Genomic DNA, 21,728 nt, shown 5'->3' with positions numbered 1-21,728 from the left:
TTGCATTCCACTAATTACCATGTCTGAAGAAAAAAAGGACTACATTTTTTGTTTTATTTCATAACACTTTCTACTAATTACAGTATGTTTTCATCATTCATATATCAGAAATACGGACCCTTGTCTTGGGGCAGAGCTACTTCAAGACAAACACGCTGCCAACATATATCCAGTAGCATGCCTTCAACCTGCATGCTCATGAAGAGGACTGACTAACAGGCGTCTCCTCTACTCCTCCCCACATGCCTTGAGCATGTAACCACCATTCACAATGGTGGGATATGAGCACAAGCTTCCAAGTGCGAAAACATGTTTCTGCCATTGATATTTCACACAATACAGCCTGTTTACTAAATGTTGTTGTTAATGATAAACCATCTTTCAGAAAGCTCTATTACATTCACCATGTGAAGACAGGTTAAATTAAATAAGGGCAAGTCAATCATCACAGTTTAACTTGGGGAGGGAAGGACTTGGTGTTTGATATTAAATTTACTATAGAAAAATCAATGGTCTGTTTTCTTCCTCTCTTCAGGAAATTTTTTGATTGTGTAGATGTGCTAAGGGTTTCTCTGTTTGGTTTCACCAAATACTACCTTCTGTAACTGTGAATGAACCTTTCCCTCAAGAAATCCCCTCTGAAACTATGTTTAAAACAACCTTTCCATTGATAACTGACCAGCCGGCAAACTCTGTATTGACCTGAAATAGTTCACTAAAATAGATGTGAAAGTCAGAGAGAAGGCACAAGGAATAAAAATGGAATATAGCAAAAAGGAGCATGCATACGTAAAGGCAACAAACCAGGCGATGTAATCCTGTTGTCCTGCAGTCGTATGATGCTCAGAGAGCACCACTTTTGTCATGTAAGAGAAGAAGGGAGGCCCTAGATTTGCTTGCAGCTTACACTATTGTAAAGGGAGACAGGAATAGTTAAACTTGGCAAATTTTGAAGGATCTAAGTATGTCCTGATAGTTTTTAATTTTGCCTAGTAATTTTATAATAAACTGTAGAGCGCCTTTTTTCCTGTGCTTTGTGTTCAGTGAAGTCACATCAAAGGAAAGACCAGGTCATTTACATCCATTTGGAAGATACTCACCATATGCCTGGGCAAAAGATACTACAGCACTGCTAAACACCCCCTCCTCAACACCCCGCTCATTAAAAGGAAAACTTGTATACATATAAAATCAAGCTTCAGGAAATGCACGGGCAGCCCATGCTCCCCTTGTTCCTCTCCAATTACTCAAAGTCTGCAGCCTCTAGAAGCCCTCATACTGATCACCACGGTTTGTGCTCCCAAGCGTCTGCCCAGCCACTTCATCTCCGGGCTATGGCAAGGTCTTTACATTACAGCGATGAGATGCAACTGTGAGACTGATAGCTTTGATAAGCTGACTGATCACCTTTGTACTGCACCTGGACTCACACTGAGGTCACTAAGCTCACAAGGTCCTTCTTGACCATGCATGCAACTCCACAGGAGAGAAGGATGAAAGTTTTGGGAGAAATCTCTCTTAGGAAGAAGTTTAACAAGAAAGGAGCAGAACTGATGTGGTGCCATTTTCTATGTCCTAAAGAAGTTATTTGTTTAGTGCTAGGAAAAAGATGACTGCTTTTCACAGGGGAATATTCCTCTGTCTAAATTAGCACTGATTTTAGAGCCTCTCCACTAGTGTAACACAGGGGCTATTATAACCTCTGGAGATCTTCAAATCCTAAGTACGCCTGGTATAGAAGAATCAACTCCACATCTAGACGTAACTTAAATATCTCATCAAATTAAAAGTAAAACTGAGCTAGTTCATAGAAAAGCTTTTGGTGAGCCAAAATCAAAACTTCAGCTAAAGACAAGAAGTTTCTAATTCTCTTAGTTGTAAAGGTTACATTTGAAATTTCAAAGGTAGCGTTCTAAGAAGCAGATAGTGGAAGCGATAGCTCTGAGAGGGATTTATTGTGTCCATTCACCAGAAGGAAGAATTAACTTCAAATCCATTTGATCAACTGAAATACTGATGCTAAAAGAAAAGAAACTTAGAAATGTTGCTGCTCACAAGGTCTGTATGCATTTTTGTTGTTATAATTTTCTGATGTACTGAAAAGAATTTGGAGAAGTTCCAAAACATTTTTTATTTTTCAATCCAATTCCGGAATAAAATACAAGCAATATAGTGTTCAGCACTTGAGGACTGAGCTCAAACAGACCATTCCGGGGGCAACAGCTACAGTAACAGAGCAAAGAAGATGTTTGAAATAATTAAGTGTTTACTGGTGCAAAGGTGACTACAGCGCATTCTCTCTTCAGAGCCACGTACAGGATGTAGGCATTGGAGGTCGCAAATGGTGTTTGCTAGCAATAAGCGTGAAGGGAAACCAGATACTCCTTGTCCACCTTTCACACCAGCTCACTGTCATCACTTCTGAATCACTGACACCAACTACAAAATTGAGACACAATTCTGGGGAATGTGAGCATCGATATATCCTCTGACCCAAAAAACAATCTCATTACAAAAACCAAACAGTGATGTCCTTACCGCAAGCCATATCATTCTCTACCTGGATCCATTCTACACCTACAGTCACGAGTTGAGGAGTCCATCTACCTATTCAGGTTCCTTGGTGGTTTCCATCCCCAAATTATTAATAAAGCTTGGTCATTGTCAGCCTATGTCTGACAGATTAGATGTATTTAAAATTTCAAATTATATATCTTTTCAAGTTATACTTCTCTACAGCCCTAGATACACACACAGAGTATACAGATTCAGAAGATATGAATATTTCCCAATATACTCATCTTGTTAAGAAAAGAAGTCTCATAAGATAAAGGGCCATTGAATGTTTTTAAACTATTTCATCTCCATCTAAAAAGGTATTAACTTATGTAGGTCTAAATGTTACTTAAATTTCCAATAACAAAAAAAATAATTTTATAAGATTTCTTTCCTTATTTCCATTTTTAGAAAGGGGAAGAAGAGTTTTCTCTCTATTAGGGAAATTCTGACCCTTCATTCTTATTCATACCAAGACAAAGTTTGATAAGTTAGGATTTCAGAATTTTACTCAGGAAGGAAATTTTGAAACATTATATTTTAATATATTATTAAAACTAAATTTTTAGCAACAGTAGAAGTTATATTTGAAATATGAATGTAATACAAGTAAAAATGAAATTACATTAATGTGAAATAAAAATATTGACTCACTGTTAAAATGCATTTTCTAACTGAAAATAGTTCCATCAAAACTGAATTATTCTTCTTTCCTATATGACTGCATTGTCTTTCTGCTTTCCTGTATAATATTTTTACATTCCAAGTCTTCCAATAGTTAAAGGAATTATTGATTTAAAGAATACAGTGGACCATTATCACTATTCACTTTTTTTTTTAAACACACATTATTCCATAAAGAGTTTCCCCACATAATATGAGTGTTATACCTAATAGTCTTTCATGAGCTATAGCAAGATCTTTCAGAAGGGTTGAAGACTTCCAGGGACAGAGAAAATTTCATACGCCTGTAAGTAAAATCACTCAATGTTTACACAATAAAAATGAGGTAGGGTCATTTTCTGATGTAGGAACACGTATCAGTATGATAATAGCAATCTAAAGAATTAAAAATTATAATTTCAATTTAGATATAAAATATGTATCCATGTAATTAAAAAAATGTAAATAAGTATTATGCTAAAGCTGATTAAAATAGAATAAACCAAAATAAATCTCAGTAACTATTATTATAAACAACTGTCACTTCCCCATAATTCTCTCTTTTAATACTAAAATATAAATTAGAGGGGTTTTGAGAATTAAGAATAAACTATGACCAGAACTGTTTGTTAAACATTTCAAAAAGTTTCAGAATGGTGTGACATTTCCCCTAAATGCCAAATAAAAACAAGTATGTCTATTGTATACCCAGAAAGTAAGGCATGTACTCTTTAAAAGCCAACAACAACCATAACAATAAAATGAGCTCTTCTAAAATAGCAACAACTTAAACTGTGAACTTTTTTGGCACTGAGCACATGAGAAAAAAAATGAAGCTCCAGCCATGCTAGCAGCGATAAGTTTTCACAATTTGGAAATGTAGTCATCAGTTCTGCTGAAAAACAGCCACCGCATCAGGCTGTGCAGAACGGCGCCTTTGTTGCACTTGGTGTGCACTGACAAAAGGCTAATTCTTCGCATTGTTAGAAGGACTGACTGCTTCAGAACAAACCACCGCTATTCAAACTTGTCAGAACAAGCTTGGAGAAAACTAGATAAGAGCACTTGAGTGATCTGTACACAGAGACAATTGAACTGGAAGTGAAGTTACATACACGAATGATCTATTGTGTGGTGCAGCTTTAATTGTCTGAAACAATTCCTCAGTCTTGTTTGTAGCAATGATATTCCGTTTACTAAAGGTCTTCTTTGATGGATGTTTCAGGGCGTAGAGCTTGCATGCTAGTGGTCTTTAACAAAGAGTATGCTGGCAACAAGCGATGACAGGTACTTCACATACGGTCTGGAAATACTAATTTCTGAAACCTGCAAGCTTGTTTGAATTTAGTTTAATTTTAAATGCAGTAATTTATGATTTTAAATAACTATGCCACACAATAATCCCTGTACAACACATGATATTCAGGAATGGCTACAGATGGAGCTTTCCCATACAAAAAAATAGATCATTATGAACTGCACCTGTTTCTACCAGCCGGACGATCTTGCACTGTAATTCTTACATTGCACTAATAATTATCAGATTAGTGTTTAACTGTTCTTACCCAACAGTTGGTGTAAACTGAGGCACATACATCCCTTGAGATTTCAGCCAGCAACAACGTAAGCACATGTGTTAGCGCGTGCATACTTGTGGTCTCCCTGGGATGTCAAACAAACTTTGAGCATAAAAGAGAAAGGTATGTTCATATAATGAGGAGCCACCTTTGTACCTCTGAAGCTCTGGCTGGAAGAGGCTTTCGGGGAAAGTGAGTTTTCTCAAAGTGTAAGCTAAGGGTGGAGATTTATATTTGGTGACACAGAAAGAAGGGAATTGGGGAACTGTATTCATGTTGATGCTGTGAATCTAGATTAGAAATTAAGATTTAGAAATAAAGCATAATGGCATGCACAGTCAGCCAAAGTACCATGCCAGATAAGCGTAAGTGAAAATGAACGTACAAGAGCAGATGAACAGAAGTGGTCTTTTGGGGGACAACTTTCCAATAAGAGGGCTCCAAAGTGCACAATCAGAAATACTAATACTAAATAAATATGCTCCTTCTGGTATTTTCTACAGTTTATTCACTTCAGCAAAAATAACGGGTGTCTAATCCCATACAATATTTTCTGATATCAAATCATTACCAGTTCTTACTTTTCAGCAAGTACTAGCTTAATTAGTTTTATATTATGTGTATATATCTAACTCTGGTTCATATTTATCTGAATAATACATATAATAATTTCTACTGTCTGGGTACTAACACTTACAATTGGATCAAATAATAGCTTTCAAAATACTTCAGTGCCTCAGCACTTCCACACCAATAAGAACTTCATGCTTATTTTCATGCTTGGAAAAAGACTAGAAATGTCACTTGACCATCTGAAATGTTATGTCAGTAAACTGTAAATAAATGCATAATATTGTATTATGGCCAAATGGGCAGAGTCCTGCACACAGAAGGGTGAAATAATCAAATCTGCTATAAAGTACATTCTGTGTTTGATGTTTTTACCCCAGCCTTAGGAGATAACGTCAGACACTTTCAGAAAGGTTTGTTGCATTTCATCTTAAGTTCTTGAGAAATTCTCATTTTAGCTCTGAAAGGGTAATTTCCTTACATGATATTTCTTAGTACTTTTCTTACATGGTAGATTGATGACATAAATGCTGGGAGAACAGCATGATTAGGCGAATACATTTTTTTCTCATTATAGCTATTTTCACAGCATTGTAGATGAATTATTATATTTTTAAGGGTAAATAATACTCTTCATGTGTAGAATTCTACATTCATAGGTGAGATGTGCTTTACAGAGATCCAATTGCAATAATACAAGTTGAGGTAGGGGTATGTATCCTAATTTTTAAGGTGAACCTTTATCCAAATTTAATACTAATGTGATTAAACAAATTTTTTTTAACTCTTCTGTTTCATGCCAATTTCCTTTTGTGATTCTAATTTGCTTTTATTGTGGGAACATAGTAACTGACAGCTTATTCATGAATTAGGTCCTGCATACTGTTTGCGACAGCTGTAGACTTGAATCATCCCCTGTGTGAGCAAAACACAAATTTCCTAGACGTGCATCAAACTGCGTTCAACCTAAATGTGAGAGAGATGACTGTTAAAACTACAGCCCCCAAGCCTTCAGCAAACGTAAAGCCTGTCATGTGAAATTCAATGTGGATCTTAATGCGTGGTGTTCTATTAAGCTACTGTACTTGATTTGAAACTAAATTTAGGTATTGGAGAATAAAATTATAATCACAAAGCCTTAAGGTGAAAAGAAAGAACACAAGAATAAAGCAATTTTTTTCTTAATGTAGTGGTAGTGAAGAACCTTTCCATATAAAAATAATGTCTTTTTTTTTTTTATAAAAGTCTATGGCCAAATTTATTCCTGATATTATTCAACTGATCTTGTTCTTGCTGCTCCTGTAGTCTTAACTGACATTGCTAGCATTTACCACCTTTGAAAAAAAATGGTGTCTTGGTTCATATGTGAAATGAATAGGCTTAAACAGGGAAGAAAAACAAAAATAACCTACCTGATTTTAGTCATAGTGGACAAAAACCTCAGGGATCAAAATGTCTACTGTAAAGCAGAGTGGAAAAGTGTTCATGCACAAGAAACCCAAGTCAACTTTCTGAAGAAAGCTTGAGGGTTTCTAGAACATCACTCAAACCTGAGATACAGTATATGAACACAAGATATGGTATAAACTTCCATTATTTTATGGCTATATTAAAGTGCACAAAAGCTTTGTAAAAGTTTCCTGAGACTGAAAAAATATCAGGGCTTTTATATCAAAGCTTCCTCAGTCCTTCCAATACAGGGAGAGAAGTTACGTGCTTTAATAGCATCCCCAGCAAGCAGATACACATTTTCTTTAAATCAGCCATTGCTGTTAGGTGCTGGACAGAACTATGCGCTACTCAGTTTTCCAATATTCTCAGCTTTCACAACTCCAATTCATTTACTCAGGGCCACTATAATTTAAGATCTGGATGCACTGCAACCCCCTCAAAGGTTGTGGGGGAAAAAGCAATTAAAACCCCTACAAAAATTTTAAGTATATTTCAGGTTTGGTATTTATGTGCTTTTAAAAATTTTAAGGCGTAAACCTATACTATCACTTACACTACACCCATAATTACCAAACGTATTAATTCTGCAGAATTATTTTCAGCCCAGCAAGTTTAAGAGACATGGGGATACCTAGCAGCATAGCAAAGGGACCGGGGATGACAATATAAGAAGCAGGGAAAGTGAAAGGAAACAGAAGATAAGGGCAGAAGGAGTTTAGTGACATGGGATGTAAATCCATTGGACTTACAAGGTCCCTAAAACTGGACTCTGCTGTTCATAGAAGAACTTGTTTGGGTAAGCCACACTCTGGATGGCATAGCTTCAAATAAGGCAACATGTATAAATCCTATCAAATGCCCTGAACCACACTAGATCTATGCTAGCTATAACTGTGCTCCAAAGCTATTTCCATCAAAGCTCAAGAATCACTATCTTTACAACTGGAAAGTAGTCACAGCCTATTGTACAACTAGAGTTGGGTGACGTTTGAGTCCAATCCCTTTCAAATCTTAGCATTTGGTCTTTGTTTCTAGAGTGGGTGAGCTGAAATCCAAGATGGAGAGAGCTTCTCACACTGGGAAAGTCTGGGTTCAGAGCTGACCTTTTGGGGTCTTGGGCTTACATAGTTTGTGAGCTGGTGTGGAGAGGACATATTATTTAAGACAAGGATCACAGAATGGTACCACTGTTCTTTTTCAGCGCCACTGAAAGGTTAATTGTTTAAGATAGTGATAAAAAAATCCTGTCTGGGTGTAAAACCATTGAGTTATATAGCAATTCATATGGGAGCCGAGAGTATTAAAGCCTGGGAACTGCCACACTGAAATACAGACCTGAACCAATTCGAGTAAAAGAGCAACTCCTTTATCTAGCAACTCCACCACCCTCTATCAGACAGCGCACTAGGAACGTTTCCCCTTCACACTTCTGTGGGATGCTGTATCCCCTTCAGGCCTGAGCAACATTACTAGTAAGTTAGTCTGGTTCAAAGTTTTCAGGCTGCCAAATCTGAGTATACACACGGAAACTCCTGTCTCAGTCTTCTGCTTAAAAATACACCAATGCTGTGGTTTATATAAGGCTGGGATCAAGAGAGTTGGATAGAACAGCAACACATCCATCAGCAACTGAAATTAAGCCTCTTTGAACATCTTAAGCAGAAAGGAAGTGGGTCACTCAATTATGTATGCTTAAAATTAGGCATTTAACTTATTTCAGCTTGTATCAAATTCTTTAAGTCATTCATGGGAATTCACCAATCATTCAAGTTAAATATCTAAAGTAATGAGAATTAGGCATCTAGAGACAGACACGTATCAAACACACATCATTGAATAAACAGGTTTTGATTTAACAATCAAAGATGCATCAAATCTTTTAAGGGTAAGTTCAAGTTACTTGTGTTTCGAGGAGAAAGGAGTAAAACATAATATGCTTTTGTTTTGCTCAGGCCTATGCAGGTAACAGTGAGAGAAGAACAGGCTCTATGAGGAGAGGTGGTCTGCGCAGCCCCATCGCATTCTCGTTACCACATGGTAAGGTGTAACAGAGAAATAGGGATGAAAAGCGTCAGGTATAAAAAGGTGCTCAACTTCAGTGTTAGTGCTACAAAGGTGTTGTTAATAAAGGCCTAATATATGACCTTACCGTCTGTTTCCTTAAGGTTCAGAGTAGCACAGAAAGACCAAAGCCAGGCTAATAGATACTAGTTTCAATGAAGTAAAGTATCAATTAAAACAAGCCAATATTAGGACCATATGTATGATTAATAACCACCTCGATAATTGATCTGGTCAAGCATTATTTATTCAGAAACAGGCCACTCAAAAATATTCACAAGGAAAAATACTTAAATATCTCAAATTTGCAGTTAACATTTATTTTTAGCTTTTTATTACAAGAGTATTTTGGGAAATGTTTAACGAGGAGACTGTCCTAATAATACAAGTGTTCTTGAATTCTGTTTTTTGTTTCATTCAACCCTAACAGAAGCCAGCTGCTGATGTTAGATGTGGATTGGCTTTGATCTTCAAGACACAGAAGTACCCTTTCTACATTTCTTTCTAGTCCCGCACCTCATGGTCACAGTGACCAAAATGCAGAAACCCTCATGTGTCTGACCTAACTGCTCGGTGGGAAGGGGTACAGAGCACACGAGAGGCAGCTCTCTGCAGACGCAGAGCATTTCTCTAAAGCCACACAGTTTTTTAGTATGCCCCGTGAGGGTAGTGACAAGAGGGTTCAATAGGACATTTGTATTAAGCTTGTATTCCCCCTTGCTTCAGCAATCTCACTGATTGCTGCAGGATCTAGCAGCTTTTCTTTCCATCATCTACTCTCCCTCACCACTTTCCCCAAGGTGGCATATTAGCTAACTTCTGGGGTATTTTCCTGAGGAAATGTAGCTGTAGATAGAAATAGAAACAGAACGCTTTGGCTGATATACAAATCTCTGAAACTTGTGTGATGCTTGGCTCAAGCACTTACAGATTGCAGCCAGGAAAGGCATTTCCCCACAGGGCTGCCTGGCAGAAATGCCTGGGCTGTGGGTCTCCCCCTGCTAGCGCAGACCCTGCCTTGCGTCTGAGGCTCACCTGGAAATTTCACTTATCGAGTTCCCTGCTACTGTGGTGTCCTGTGATACCAATAAAGCTTCTGAGGTCTCCTGCCTTCTTCCTGTGGCACACTGTAATTGTGACCATAGATCTTTTATCATGGGTTTAAGCTTGTTACAGGGTATTAGAAGTGCTGTGCAGCCTCTGGGAGGAGGAGCAGCAGATGTCCCCTGGGCCCGCCTGGATTAACTGCTTGTTACACAACTGTCAGTCTGACAGCCCAGTCGGTCCTTCTCGTGCTCAGGTTTCTAACCTGTAAATCATGAACCCACCCTAGTTACAAGACAAAAAAGTTCTCAACTTTTTGTTGATTTTTTTTTTGTTGCTGTTTTTTTTTGTTTTGTATTGACAGTACCTTCTATAGAGCCACTTTCATTTTTTTTTCCTCCTGCACAGCAGTTCTCTTCATAGACAAGTCACAAGCAAAATCAAGCTGAACAAAAAAAAACCAACCCCCAAACAACTCATTCTATTTAAACAGATGGCTTAAAAACAATAGCTTAACATGCCTTATTAACTAATGTAAAACAACCTTTTTAAAAGGAAGAGCCACATTTCATAACATTATCCATATATCTTGCGAAAGCACAAAAACTGAAGATGGAATCCCATCACATAAATTATTAATTCTCTGCCAAGGCAGTTCCCTGTAATGTAAGTTTTAAATAGTGGAAAAGTTGAAACGGTTTTGAGTTAGGAAAGTTTAGAAGTTGGAAAGGTTTTAAATACTCGTAAATGGATGACAGAAATTGAGCTTTCCCCAGCTTCTCAGCAAGATAAACCATATGGATATTGAAGCACTATTCTAGTCTCCCTGTTTATGTTTCTGTCTTGGACTGTTTTCTGTAGCTAAAATATAGTCTTTACTCAGAATAACTAAGATTAATTTTTGTTGCTTTTCTCATAACAATATAAATGAAATATTTGTATGGGATAGATTTACATTGGCTTCTAAAAGGAGGGGTAGTTTGGACATAGAACCTGAGTACAGGAGATAGAAAAAATACAAACTAGGTTGCAGTCTTTCCTATTTGTGATCAAAAGACACACATCATCGGTAGACCAGATATGCAGTTTCCTGTTTGTTTCATTTCAGAGAACAAAGAAGTTGACAAACATATTTGTATATATAATAACACAATGTTAGTCACCTTCTATCATTGAATGTTTTCAAGTCACACGACACTATAATGGCAGAAAATTAAGCTTGTACTTTTTAATAGTCAGTCAGAAGAAATGATACTGATCTGACATTTCCTTGCTACCTGCACCCTTTGTATATATGTACAGAACTTTTGCTCCATCTTTATAACATGCATTTCTGCATTATAAAGACCATTTGCTTAATAAAATTCAAATATCTGTCCAGTGAATAATAAAACTGTATGTTCCCACATCATGCAACACAGTGGCCAAAGAAATTCAATTTGGGTAGCACCATTACAAAAGATTAAGTCACAGCTTTGCTAGTGGTCTGTGAAAATTTGTATATTACGAATGTTTCTGAAAAGTTTACGAGTGTGGGTTTTGAAACTGTGCTGTAAAGAACCCATTCCTCTGGTTAAGAACTAACAGTCTAAGAACAAAGCACAAATCACTTTTATTTGGCAAATATCATTTAGGGGTGCATTCTTAGGTAGACCACGTTAATCCCTATATACCACTGATAAACAGTAGCGCTTTATGTACTATTCTTTCAGCAGAGGCCACGTCTGCTGCACAGCAGTGCAGGCTGCATAAGGATTTCCTTTTTAGATGCTGCAAAGTTTCAGAAAATAATGTCCTTGAGGCCCATATTCATTTCAATTAAAGAAAAAAACCCAGAATTTTCAGGGCAAGGGAAAAAAAAAGATTATTCCATTCTGTAAAAACTTTGAAGCTGCACAGCTTTTTAACATCTCATTATCTAGTGGGTGAGAAATTCCAAGCAATGTGTAAGAGTCAGCTTCTACCTGATCTGTACCTCGGTGCATAACTAAGGAGATTGTTTTTGGAAGAGTCTATGCAAAGGGCAGAGCAAAACTGTCGTACTTGGACTTCTTCATGACTGCTATAGCCAAATATGCTCCTCCCTTATTTTCCATGCAGGGAAAACAAGTTTGATCTACCTATCTAGCTTGATCTATACAAGCTAGAATCAAACCCCTGCCTCGATACCCCATAAAACCTGGAAAATAAAGGGTGAGAGAAGAGAGAGCAGCGTTGCACATTTCTCCCATTAGGTATTTGACATTCTGGTGAAGGTGAGGCTGCATGGCTGCCCCTCTGCGTCTTTGGTCAACACTGAACAGAGTACAAGGCGCACCTTCTCAAGCAGTACAGCAGGTGACCACCTAGTGCCTTCCCATACCCTTCATTCTTCTACTCTAACCAGGAATTGAAACTTTTCCTTCATTCAATTTATGCAGGATGATACCAGGGTATATTTCATTTTTTTTCCCCAACTCTTCACAGTTCCATTTAGAATAGCAGCACAGAGACTGTATGTCTGATAGTAATTATACAGCAGCATTTAATGCCCTTCCCAGACTTGTTACGTGACTGTTACAATGAAAGAGAATTTTATGTTTGCAGTCTTGTGAAGACTGAAGAAAACTATAGATTAGGTCAAATAGAAGGTTTGTTTTAGATAACTTCTGTCATTACTTCCCAGCATCAGCGAGCATGCTCAAATACGTCCAATAAATTCCCTTGAATTCTCACTATGGTAAAGAGGAGTCTCCATGCAAATGCAACGGTTAAAACACATAAAAGATGTTTGATGCCTGTTAGAAAAGACAGCAAGTCTCTTTTCTGGATTTTCCTTTTCAGGCTATTTATAATTCAAATGTACTTTCCCTATTCACTTGTTTAAAAACAGAGGCTCTAGCAAAAGGAAACAAAGCATTAGGAAGAGGCACTGTGCTACATAACCAGTTTTCAGCTGAGACTTCATTTACCATACTGAACTAGTTTTACACAGTAAGACAACCTTACGACCAAACAAGACAAAAGAAAATCCCTTGTGGGGATGTAGCACTGATCAAGGGAACTTCTTTTCCTGGAAAAGACAGTTTCATCATGGCAGTTAGGGGTTTTCTGACTAGAAAGAAAATTGTGTTGGACAAACAGTTCTGCTAGAATTGCATATACCACATTGTTATGACAGAGACTTTAATTTATTTTGTACTATGCTGTAGTGTAGCTCCACATAACAAAAGAAAATATTATGGGATATACTTATATTCTAGTACTGAAAGGAAATTACATCTTTACATGAAATGCTTTTCAGGTTAAATATTTATTGATTCTACTTTGATAAACTAATGCTATAAATTATCCTTTTATTTGAAAATCTTTCAGTCCTTTGTCTTAAAATGCTAGATTTAAATAGATCCAGACAAAGACTCACAAAAATCTAAGTGATCCCAAGTTTTGTGACAGAATCCTCCTTCACGGCATTGCCATGGTAGAAGACAGACACATGTTGAGGGTTTATCATTTCAGACTGCTTCAACCTTTGCTGCAAATTTTGGTAAATATTCAGTTAAGTTACTAAAGCTTTGGGGGGGGACACAACACATGACACTTACCCACGCCCAATAGGGGAAACTTCCACTTTCTAATCTTAACAGAAACACTAGCTTAGGCCACAAAATAAAACGCATAAAAGAGAACACACATTTTATTGTAGGTCCCATATTGTTTCTGTAGCTATATCACAACAATGAACTCTCTATTTCTCTCATCACAGCATATTATCGTGCTGGTCCTAGCTCTTGGAAAAAGGGAAATGCAGAACACACATGTGAAATAAAAGAAAAACACATGCATTTTAGATTAAGCTGATCTCAAGATGTTAAATCCCAGACCTGCTCCATAGAAGAGCAAAATGGGTATTAGCACCATATGATAATTATTCAGTTTAGGACTAGACTGTAAATTGTAACATGGTGTTTTTCCTAGATAATGCATCCTAATTTGGTTCCATCTTACTTCTAAGAGATGCTGTCTCATCAACATTTATTCAGTCTCACATTCGCTGCACCAGTAAAAAGTGCAGCTATTTTTCTGGCAGCCTGCTGCTCCCTCGTTTTATCCAATGCCGAGTGAGATCATTGTTCTCGTTTGTTGAGAGTCAAGCAGTGAGCTACTTGTGTCTCTTGACCTTAAATATTTATTGGGCTACAGAAGAAGTTGATTCTATAGACACCTTTGGATTACCTTTGGGTTGGGCGCTCAATTATGATGTGGAAGGTTTAAACATTTGACTATTCCCTTGAAAAATTTGTTTTAAATTTACTTTGCCCTATCTATTCTTCTTTTACTTTACTATAGCTGAAGAATGAAACATGAGATTGTCATACCTTTTCTTACCATATGGATATCCACCCACAGAAGAGAAAAATATTTACCCTTATTATTGAAATAGCTTTTTATATTTTTGGTTCAGACTGTAAATTGGCTAGATCACTACAATATTTCTTATATGTTCTGTGGACCACCTCCCCCTCAGCCCAGCTTTGAGTGAATTATAAGAACTAATCTTCCTAAAATAGTTGTGAAACAATACATACATATATATCTCTTAAGAACGTATGTTGAGGTAACTAATAGACATTCCTAATTAGAATGACATAATTTGCAAGAAATATCATTAAGCAAGTCTCTATTATAGTTAAGAGAGAAAAGGAAACAATAGGAGTACATAAAGTCTAATTTTTTCCCCTAACTAGGTCCAGTTGAATATGGCTGGCAAGAACCCAGGAATTACCAGGTTTACAGCATTTTTTGATGTTCCATAATTTGTTTTTACTACACATCAAAATAAAACAGACCTTTCACAATCAATTAAAAATACAGGAAGGTTAAGAGAAGCGGTTCACTTGTTTTCTGGATCAAAGCTTGGACCTTAACTTGTGTCACCACATGTCAGGTAATTATCCCAAATACCTGGGTCTTCTGGGCTCCTCTGTTCCCCCTCTCCTCCTTATTGCCAGCATAACTTTCACTGAAGTCAAGAGCTTCCCCCGAGGAGTTCTGTTTTCAAGTAACCAAGACTTTTGGACAGGGGAATGCTTAGTTGAAATACTTTTGACATAGAATACTTTAAGTTTGGAAAGGAGCCCTGAAGATCATATGGTCCAACTCCCTGCTCAAAGCAAGGCTAACTTACAGCAGCTTGTTATATCATTGGTTTAAATATAGATGCTGAGAACCTTTTTACAGACTTTTCCCTTCCTTAGCTATTTCTGATAATTGTGTACACCTCCTTGCAACTCTAATGATCAGAAATACTCTGGTGACTAACAGTAGACAATTTCAAGCCAGCGCCTATGTAATTCTGATTTTTTTATCAGATACCTGTTTCATTTTATTCCCTAAAATGTGTCAGCTAAAAGGAGACTGTCCATAGGTCTTACACATGCAGAAACACACACTAGCTAACAATTTTCCAAGGCCATGTATAGGTTATGTGATTTCCAGAAAAATCAAACTCTATTTGTACCAAAGAAAAATCAGTAGAAGATATGAAGAGATTATTTTTCAGGTAACACTATATCACAAGTTTCTCCACTGAGTTTATTAGAATTATTGGTGGATGCCAGCACTTTTCAGTCACTCAACAACTCTCCAACTGCTCCATCAGGGTACCGTAAGGAACAGTTTGTACTGTGTTCAAAGGGGTCTGTGTAAGAGGACACACTGGCGAAGCTGGCCACAGCCCAATGTTGCAGACTTATCTTCTGCCACAGAGCTGGCCTAACTTTTGGTCAGTGCTCTACAGCTTTACTATTCCACAATGTTTATATAGCTACCTTTATTTATTAAAATAAATTCAATCCTTCAAAATTTCACCATTTGTACTGGAAACCTTCAGAATTTTAGCGAGGCGTATGTATTTTCCAATAGATCCAAGTGTGAACAGGGAACAACCACAAAACAAATTGCACTGCACAGACAGTTTATGAACAGTTTGCAAACAATACAACAAGAAAACTCTTTGTCCTATCCATTCAGTGAAATTAAGGAATAATAAATATATGTGCAGAAATAAAGGGCCTGCTTTAGAAAGGAGTTTTTATGTTATTTTTTTGTTTAAAGACTAATTAACCAATTCTTTAATGCTATCTGAAGTGACTTTAACAAATGAGTATCAGCAGTTCAAACTGAATAGTCTGCCTGACAGCCTAGTTACTCAGACTTTGAGACTTAAACATGACCTGCATAGAATTAAAAAAAAAAAAAAATTAAAGAAGTTTCAACTGCTGAAGTGTTGTCATTATTGTTTTAAATGACAAATTAGTGGGATGGAATTCAAGACACTTAATTTTCACATTAGTTAGCCAGATGGTTTATTTGAAATCCAAGCAGATGAGTATCTGATTTTTGCTTTAAGTTGGGCTCAACAAATTAACAAAGGCAAAGGACAGCAAGAGTATGCGACTCTTTCTTTTGCTTGCTTTAACAAATAAAATTTTGTCTGCTCATCCCCCTGAACAATGTTTCAAAAAGAACTTATAAACATAGTGGTAGCCAAAGGAATACAAATGTTCCACGACTCTTCAGATATCTTTGGTCACTTAACAGTCTTGTTACCTCTCTGACACAAACTTTCCATGAACTTTTCCAAAGAAAAGGATTTAGAAGCAAACTTCCATAAAAATGGAGACTTCTTTCTAAACCTGAAAAATGGTTTAAATAGTCTGCACCATCTTTTTTCTCTCCCCTAAATGTTTTGGCAACAAGATTCCTTGTTGGATGACTTCAGGGGTGGTGGGGAGGAGAGGAGTCATGCATCAATAATCACAGAATAAGAACTGGTGGTATGACTTGGCTTAACTATGCTGTTTCAGCAGTTAGCTCTCTAGTGGCTCGTTCAAATAGTCTCAGCAGATTCACAACAGTTTCCATTAGTGTCTGCTCCAGACGTGAGAAGAATCCATCAATTTCATTTTCAAAATGTCATAGCATGTAATAACTGCCTTTGCTCAAACAGCTTCTCTTAATAGAGAATGTTGAATTTTGTCTGGTAACTGCATCCTGAATAAGTTTGTCTTGGGGAACAAGTCATTATTCTTGGAAGAGTTTCAGAAGTTTTTTGGCTTTCACAGGCTGCCTGAACTATGGACAGATACCATCTGCTCTTATAAGAATATACATCTCTAGTGTATCATCGTACTCATGTATGAAGTATATAGACACAGAAGGGCAACATCTTTAATCGCATCCCCACTGTGAAAGTAAGTGGCAAAAATCTTGGTACTTGTTTTCTTTTAGTGGTTGAATTAGAGGAGTTGAAACATTAACAGCACAGCAATTCATTGCCCCTAAAATATTTCTCAGATGACCCTTTGAGAACAGAAGTAGCACCTGATGCACCCACTTAGGTGCAGTCCTTGACAGGGCTCTCTTCTCTAAAGTTATAACACTGGTACAATATGTGGGAACAGGGTGTCTGGCAAACAAGGCAAACAAAGATATTTTACATACAACCATAAATACAGTAGCCTCTGTAAGGTGATATTTCCAAGTAGAGAAATACCACAATTTTTCTTTCCGTAGTGGAGACATGAGGAACAGAAGTATTAAGTGACTTGTTCAAAATTACGTAAGTATCTGTGGCACAGAAGAGTCATGCCTTGTTTCCCATGTTTCAGACCACATACCTTTTGGATATCTGCCCAAAGAAGTTAAAACCCTTGTTTTATGTATTGCTCTGATGTAGTAATTGGTGGAACTTGAAAAAAACCAAAACAACCAACCTCAAAAGTTCAAATCCCAATGATTTTCAACGAGACTAAAATTTTTTAGAGATGAAATACAAGTACTTTGAGGTGTTGCCCAAGAGGATCAGCACATGGAAATATTAACACAAGCAAAACATTAACTAGGATTTCCAGTAAAGACAGCACAGTCGATTCAGTTCTTGGTATCAAATAGCACCATCTGTACTATGGTATGTGTATACTACCCCCATCACTTTTTTATTTCACATAGAATGCAGATTGTCAGTATGAGAGAGAGTATTTCTGGGTCAGGACATTAAAGTCAAGCTAATGCATACCAAATGCATCATCTATGTATTTTTAGAGTTCTGGGGTTGCCTGCACTGTAGAAAAGTTGCTTTTCCTAAGATTATTCTTGCAGAGGCTAGATATCATGGAGAAGAACTGTAGACTATAGTGTGTCCTTCTCTCTCTCAACCTGGGGTCCTTCTCTTCAGTTGACATACAGGTGCTCAGTTTTTCTAGTCGTGACAAAATTTTTTGGATCACTATCACCCTTCAGGAGTTTTTTCTGAACAATTGCACCGTGGTCTTCCCCCCACCAAAGAACAACATCCCTGTAAAAGCAATATTGTCTAAAACCTACACGCACATTGCTTACTATGACCATAATTAGGGAGTGATCAAAGTAATCTACAGTAAAACTATAGATTGCTTGCAAACAAAATTCCCTGTAAGGGTCCTGTCTCTTATTGTCTTGAGATCCTGAATTCCAAAGATGGTCAAAATAATCCCGTCTGGCATTGTTTGGTTTCCCTTTCTCAGTTAGGCCCCCCAACTCCTGACTGTAGCACAGTTTGCAACTTTGCACCTCTCAATGTGTGAACTATCACATCTCTCTCTACCTTCTTTGTCATCCTTTAACATATGAAATTATGCAGATTACTCCTAGCATACAGATTACTCCTAGATAAAATTGGTACCTGTTAAATTAGAAACATGCATCAATACAGGATGTCACAAGTATCTCAAAACCAACTATTATAAATTAATTTATGGAAAATACACGACACATAGAGAAACCTGAAGTTTGCGCTATAGAAGGAGCATAAAAAAAAATCCAGTTCTGTTTAATATTTGGGACTGCTATAAACCTTAGAGGATCATTAACTACTTTTTGGAGCATATTTTTGCACTGTGTTTTTGCTTCAGAATGTCTCTACAAATAAGCCACCCCAAGTGCAGCTTGGTTTTGCTGTCACTGGAGAGGAAAAGCTCTCCCATGTGCTTGAGACACACCTTGATTTGGGTCTCCCCAAGAACAATGGGACATGGTTTCTACTTGGGGGTGAGGGGGAGACAGGCTGTACTTTACAGAAGAATATCACTCTAAGGTGTTATTGGAAAAAACCTTTTTAAATTCTGAAAAATGATGACCAAATATAGGACTGCAAGTCTTGCCATCATACGCACACGAACACATATTCAGTACACAAGACACCGTTTACTAAATGCTCCTTCAAAATATACAGACCAAAAGAAACAGTGACGACCCTTGCCTTGGAAAGGACAAAAGCAGAGATGAAATATCTTGTCTATGATGATGTAACAGGTCAGTAACAGAAGTAGAACTATAAAATGTGCCATCAGTTAAGTGAATCATGTACTACTCTTATAAAGTATCATATTGCTTCCCTTAAATCTTACTTGAAAGAAAAATATTGGCTTAAAGCGCATGCTGGTCTGCTTTGTCTCCAAATACATACTTCAAAGAAAAGTTGCAAATATTTATTCCAAGGGTGCTAGTGGGCAATCTTTTAGAAGTGGAATAGCTACCAACGATATGTCATGTGAAATAAGTGTTGAAGTTACTTAATGGCAGAGTACTGGACAGTTATATGGGAAAAATAGTCTTTCTAGTTTTTGAGACAGACCAGGGTGAGTGGAGGAAGAAAGAGGAACTCTGAACTGTCAGCTCACAGCCCTTGCAGATAACTGAATGACTCAAAGTCACAGAGAAATCTTCTCCAGCCCTTAACGCAAAATGTAATAGCTGAAAGAGTAAAGAAATCATATGACTGGGTGAAGGGGAGTTACTTACAGTCATAAATGGTTTTAAATGTCATTTTTGAAGTTTCCCTGGCTGTTATTTATTGGCAAACAGGTCGGTAATAAATGATGGAGCTATATTCTCTTTCAAAAAATTGAAGATCCACTATTGTTCTTTCACATTCTGTGGTTTTCTTTGCGAAGGTTGAAGGCCATCCTGCATGAACTTGATTGCGTATTCACAATTTATTGTTTTCCTACTGTTAAGCCCATCTTTTCTGTGAAAACGCTGAGCCTTTGTGAGAGCTGTTAAATGAGTGCAGCTAATCAGCCCTTTTTCTGGAAGGACTCTCTCAGCTAGAAATGAGGTATAAGATCTGTGGCTTTCAAGTTCTACTGTCTAAATTGTTCTTCCGCAACAGTTGGAGAAAATGCTTTCAAGAGTTTTATGCTTCTTCCTGTGTGGTGATGCAGCTTTCCTCTAACGACTATTTCCCATCAATACCCACAGACACCTACCTTCTTAACCACTGGTTTAACGGTTTCTTACCACTTCCACCTTTCTGAAAAAAAGACTCGTTTGGGAGAAGGTTTACAAATATCTGCACACCAGGCTGTTGAAGGAGATAATATCTCAAAGAACTTAAAATTAGGTGTACAATTCTTGTCTAAAGAAAATAAACCAAAACAGTCCTGAATGTGTGCAGGCAGCAGATGTGACCATTTTTCTTTATTGAAAACTTCAGAGCAAGAAAAAATAAGTGACCTTTTTCCATGCAATATAACTGTTATAAGATTAGTAGCTAATACAACAAAGTCCACTGTTCAGATTATCCCATATTCTTTCAAATCACAAGAAACTTTAAACAGTAAATCTTTCTTAAAAACAGCAAAACACATGAAAGCTCTGTCTCTTCCAAGAGCCACTATCTACTGACAGTCATATGCTGACTTTTCTGGGAAATTTAATGTTTGCTTTGTTTTCCAGAGGACCCTGGAGATCCACCCAATTGACTTCTTAAACTCATACTGCATTAACAAAAGTATATTTTAATCTTATTAGGATAAAAGTTTCACCTACACATTTATTCAAAACTGCAGTGAAATATTTAACTAACTGGTGTTTCCTTAGATAGTAACTGAGAGTATTATAACAGCCCAGCAAATCAGGGGGGTTTAATACTGACATATACTCTAAATTATTACAAATATCGTACGTTGTCTCTCACACATCTAGTTTACTTATTTGTTATAATGAAAAGAACAAGGACAGCTGCAGCAGAAGAGCCCATACATGACACAGTCTAGTAACGGTTCATATAGACCACTATTTCATGGAGCATGCCCAAACTTCATTTAGGGTAAAAGATGATTATATGATTCAAAAATTCTAAACGGTCATCTGTTTTTAGACCTGCTTCTAACGAAAATACAAACCAGTTTCCATACAGAATGCTAAAGATTACTCCCCCCCGGCAAAAAAAAAGAGAAGTGCTTTTGTTTAAATCAAAACATGCAGACTGAGAGTGATTACAAAATGTCACAGAAATGCCTTTATGCCTTTACAAAATCAGTCAATCAATAGCTAATTCCAAGAAAGAATATAATATAAAGTCATTGCTGATATCCTCTGACCTCATAAAATACAGATTGTTGACATCACTAAGAGAATGTTAAGTGGATAGTCTGTAAGTATTGAAGTTGAAAAGTGCTGAAGAAGCATTTACTGAGTAGTAGGGATACTGTCTGCAATCAAAGGGAAAAGAAACATTAAAATACCTATTTTAAAAACTTTTTCCCCAGCTGAAAATAGAAGACTGTTCACAACCAGAGGATTTCACTCAGTCAAATTAATCATAGAGAGGAATGGATTAAATTTAGATTAAAAAGAAATTCTTATTATCCAGAAAGGTCAGTTCCGAGGCACTCATGAACAAGACAGCAAAATGAATGATCAGGGTTTATAGAGAATCATCTGATCCATGAATCTACATCCAAACAGCCCAGTGCTCTGGCACTAAAAAACATGCCCAGA

Source organism: Pygoscelis adeliae, unplaced genomic scaffold (assembly GCF_000699105.1).
Source record: "Pygoscelis adeliae isolate BGI_AS28 unplaced genomic scaffold, ASM69910v1 Scaffold256, whole genome shotgun sequence".
NCBI classification, from domain to species: domain Eukaryota; kingdom Metazoa; phylum Chordata; class Aves; order Sphenisciformes; family Spheniscidae; genus Pygoscelis; species Pygoscelis adeliae.
This window is presented reverse-complemented; position numbering follows the sequence as displayed.